The sequence below is a fragment of the Rhincodon typus genome, unplaced genomic scaffold (genome assembly GCF_021869965.1).
Source record: "Rhincodon typus isolate 14 unplaced genomic scaffold, sRhiTyp1.1 hic_rhity00016256, whole genome shotgun sequence".
Classification (NCBI taxonomy): Eukaryota; Metazoa; Chordata; class Chondrichthyes; order Orectolobiformes; family Rhincodontidae; genus Rhincodon; species Rhincodon typus.
The window spans coordinates 1-4,729 of NW_025981894.1; the positions used below are offsets into that span (position 1 = coordinate 1).

General features: G+C 44.1%; 1 long non-coding RNA gene across 1 annotated transcript; it reads left to right on the plus strand.

Annotated features, from left to right (window-relative positions):
- Positions 1–58: 58 nt before the first annotated feature.
- LOC125482744 lies at positions 59–4,341 on the plus strand. The gene is made up of 3 exons (XR_007261736.1): positions 59–191; positions 3,613–3,801; positions 4,241–4,341. It is a non-coding gene; the product is annotated as an uncharacterized LOC125482744 (long non-coding RNA).
- Positions 4,342–4,729: the final 388 nt, after the last annotated feature.

A 4,729-nucleotide genomic window follows, 5' to 3' on the forward strand; every position in this document is an offset into this window, starting at 1 on the left:
CGCCTCAGTGATTCGGTGAATAGGGTCTCCCCACCCACCCAGTGAAGGAGCTGCTCTAGTATAACATTGTGAACAGTGCAATCTGTGTCTCCCCCAGGGCGTAACAGAGGTTCTCTGTGAGGCGTGTGAACAGTTGGGATGGAAATCACCCACCAAAATCCAGAAGGAAGCTCTGCCAGTCGCACTGCAAGGTGAGATATTTAACAGCATTCACACCTGTCAAGTTGAACATTGTTTCATCTGTACGTGTTCACATCACACGTGCTTTCTAATGCTTACGGTTTGCGTATTTGAACTCTCCATTTGCATCTTTAGTGAGCACTAATGATCCTGTGGCATTAACTGAAGTCAGGGATGATTTTATTTGGTGTTCCTGTGCCAGTGTTCATTAACATTATTGAAACATTTAGCTGTTTGTTGTGAAATTGCTCCTTCTGGGATCTTGCTGTGCACCATTGACTGCACGGTTCCTACCTTAAAACAGTTGACTACACCGTGGCTGGAAAGAAGCTGATACAATTCAAAGATATGATTGGTATTGTTGAAATTCATTGATCTTATGGAAGCAATTCAGAAAAGGCTTACTAAACTAATTCCAAGGCTCTCGACCTGAAATGTCAGTTTTCCTGCTCCTCTGATGCTGTCTGGCCTGCTGTGTTCCTCCAGTTCCACACTGTGTTATCTCTAACTCCAGCATCGGCAGTTCCTACTATCTCTGAACTGACTGGATTGCCTGATGAGGAAAGGCCGGACAGGCTGGGCCTATATCCTCTGGAATTTAGAAGAGTCAAAGGTGACTTAAATGAAACATACAAGATCCTGAGGGGACTTCACTGGGTGGAGACTGAAAGGATGTTTCCTCTTGTGGGAGGATCTAGAACTGGGGGTCTCTGTTTTAAATGGGTGTCCCCTTATTTTTAACAGATGAGGAAACATATTTTTCTCTCAACTGGATGAGAGTCTTTTTTCGAATTCCCTTTCTCATAAGGCAGTGCATGCAGAATCTTTTAAGTGTTTCGAAGGCAGAGATAGATTCTTGATGACCAAGGGGATGAAAGAATATCGGGATATGCAGGAATGTAGAGTTGAGGTTAAAATCAGATAAGTCATGATGTTACTGAATGATGGAGCATGATCAAAGGGCCGAATGGCCTACACTTGGATGTTGTTTTTATACAAACGGAGCGTATGTTCCTAATGCAGGAGAAATGGTAATGTCATCAAAAATGACTGCTATGATTGATTTGTGCATGAATGTTTGAAACAAGAAGGTATGTGTACCAATGTGCAATTCTCCTGGTTGGAATCTGTTGCTTATTTCACTGTCAAATGTCCAATCTCATAATCAAGAGGAAGGCTATTCTTGTACAATCTTGACTTCCTTTACTATTCACATCAGGTGACAAGAACCTTGAACTGAAAGAAGTTGTTTCAGAGATAGTAGGAACTGCAGATGCTGGAGAATCTGAGATAACAAGGTATAGAGCTGGATGAACACAGCAGGCCAAGCAGTGTCAGAGGAGCAGGAAAGCTGATGTTTCGGGAAGGGTCTCGGCCCGAAACGTTAGCTTTCCTCCTCCTCTGACGCTGCTTGACCTGCTGTGTTCATCCAGCTCTACACCTTGTTATCCCTTGAACTGAAAGAAATTAGGTTTCACATAGTTGGAGCTTTGCTGATCGTTTAAGACTGGGGAATGTGAAAAGACTTGGAAACAGCCTGCTTTGTGATTACTCCGTGTAAATTCCCTGCACGCAATATGCTGTGAGGGTTGGGGAAAATGAGCACGGTTCTGTAGGAAGCTTTTGGTTTGAAGCAAGGCTGAATTAAATTAATTGTCAGGCGATGTCTCGATTGCTCAATTTCTGCGCATGCATGTTCTTTGCTTCACCATCTGGTAGTTTTGCCCATAAACACACCCTAAGCTGAAATGAGGCTCGTAATGGATAGGAGAAGGCCATTCAGTCTTTGAGCCTGCCCTTGTAGTCAGTTAGTCACCATTGATGATGTATCCCAATCTGTCGTCCTTAATTCGATAAATCTTTGTATTCTTTTTCTTTCTTTATTCATTCGTGGAATGAGGGTGTCACTGGCTAGGCAGCATTTATTGCCCATCCCTAATTGTCCAGGGGGCAGTTCAGAGTCAACCACATTGCTGTGGGTCTGGAGTCACATGTAGGCCAGACCAGGTAAGGATGGCAGTTTCCTTCCCTAAAGGACATTAGTGACCCAGTTGGGTTTTTCCAACAATTGGCAATGAATTCATGGTCATTATTAGATTCTTAATTCAGATTTTTTAAAATTGAATTCCAGCTCCACCATCTGCCTTGGCAGGATTTGAACTCGGGTCCACAGAACATTATGTGTATTTCTGGATTAACAGTTCTGCTCATAAGAAATTCAGAACTTAAAGAACAATAGTCTGTGGATGATAGAAATTTGAACGACAAAGAGAAAATGCTGGAAATAGGTATCATTTGTGGATTGAAATCTGAGTTAATGTTTCAGGTCTGTGACCTTTATATCAGAACTAGATCAGACTGGAAATGTTAACTTTCTCTCCACAGAAATTTTATGATTTGTTTTGAAATTTTCAGTTCTCCGCCCCAATTGTTGTGGGAGAGAATGTGGCACATTCTCACTGCCACTTGAGTGAAGAGAGGCTTCCTGACATCACCCCTGAATGGCCGGGCTCAAATTAGAAGTTTCAGCTTCCCCTTCTTAAATAAATGAGGAAGCCTGGTGAGAGGGGTAGAGGAAGTGAGAGACCCCGAGGTGTGTGCCCATAGATCTCTGAAGATGGCAGGACGGGTAGATAAGGTGATAAAGAAGGCAGTTGGAATGCGTTCCTTCTTTTGGTGAGGATTGAATACAAGAGCAGTGATGTGATGTTGGAACAATATAAGACACTGGTTAGGCCACTTCTGGAGTTTTGTGTACTGTTCTGGTCACCACATTACAGGAAGGACATAATTGCTGAAGAGTATGTGTCGGGGAGGTTTGCAAAAATGCTTCTAGGGCATTAAAGTTGCAGTAATGAAGAAAGGTTGGAAGGGCTCGTGTTGTTTTCCTTAGAACAGCAGACGCTGAGGGGTGACTTCATGAAGGGTACAAAATAACGAAGAGCTTTGATAGATTGGGCAGGGAAGACCGGCTTTCCCCGAGCAGAGAGGTCACTTCCTGGTAATGAAGATGATCAATAGAAGAATTAGAGGAGATGAGGAAAAACATTTTCACTCAGAGGGTGATGAGTCTGGAATTCACTGCCCAGTTTGGTGGTTGAGGCAGAAATCCTCAGCTCAATTAAAAAGGAACCTAGATCTGACGCTAGGCACTGTGCAGGTGATTCTTTGCGGTACAGTGTAAGATGCTGTTGGGAGTGGTAAGTTGTAGCAGTGTTTGTTATGCCAGAAAGCAATGAGCTGGTTTTATCACAAGCTCCAGTTGCCCTGAAAGTTTGCTCCTCACAAGGTGACTTTGCACAATTACTGACCGGCTTTCTGCATCATTATCCTTCCTTTTCCACTGGGGAGTTAATTTCACTAATCCAGTTTAAATCTAGCGACAGTCTATGTGTCAAGCCCTGTTTTACCTTGCCCTACTCTGTCTTTTAGGACGGGACATCATCGGCCTGGCTGAGACTGGCTCTGGAAAGACCGGAGCCTTTGCTCTCCCAATCCTGCAGGCTCTCTTGGAGAAACCCCAGCGCCTGTTTGCACTTGTCCTGACACCAACCCGGGAGCTCGCGTTTCAGATCTCAGAGCAATTTGAAGCTTTAGGCTCTTCCATTGGAGTGAAATCCGGTGAGTACTGACTTGATCGAGGCCAGAGGGGGAATGAGACATGCGCTAAGCTGGATTTTGATCAGAGATGATGTGGTTGATTGGTGAGGTTCTCACATGAGGCATTGATGGGTAATTTGATCATCGCCTAACTCTGTAATGCAGCACCTGATATCCCCAATTAACAACTGCCCTGGCCTAAAAATTAATAACTAAAGGTAACCATAGGCTGAAACTGACTCTGTTTGTGTAATGAAATGTGGATACTGAATGATAATGCAAGAAGCAATCCTTGGCCCCACCACACTGTGTCCCATTTAATAAGATTGTGCTTGTTTAGCACATTCTCTGGTTAAAACTTTCCAAAATGTTTTGGGTTTTGATGGAGTGGTTTGACCTCAGTGTGATGGTGAGGTTCTGCTTTCTGTGATAATCTGAAAGATTTTTTTTTTGCTTACAGCGGTGATAGTGGGTGGAATTGATATGATGTCACAAAGTCTCGCTCTGGCAAAAAAGCCTCATGTTATTATCGGTGAGTGTTTACATTGCCTTCACCTTCTGATGCCACTCCCCTCCACGGTGGAATGCAGTAACTCCATACCCAGTACCTGACGATGTCTGCTGTTAGCACTAGTGCATGTACCTGAGCAGTTGGTAGTTACAAACTCCTTGGCTCTGGAGTTCGTCACTACTGAACCCCATCCTGTGTGACCGTGCTAAGACCATACGACACAGGAACAGCAGGAGTCTGTTTGGCCCCTTGAGCCTACTACACCATTCAATAGGATCATGGCTGATCCATGACATTCCTCATGTCCACTTTCCTGCCCTTTCCCTGTAAGCCTTGATTGCCGACTGATCAAGAATCTGTCTCGGCCTTGAATATTCACAAGGACTCTGCTTTCACAGCTCTGTGGCAAGGGGTTCGAAAGACTCTCAACCTTCTGAG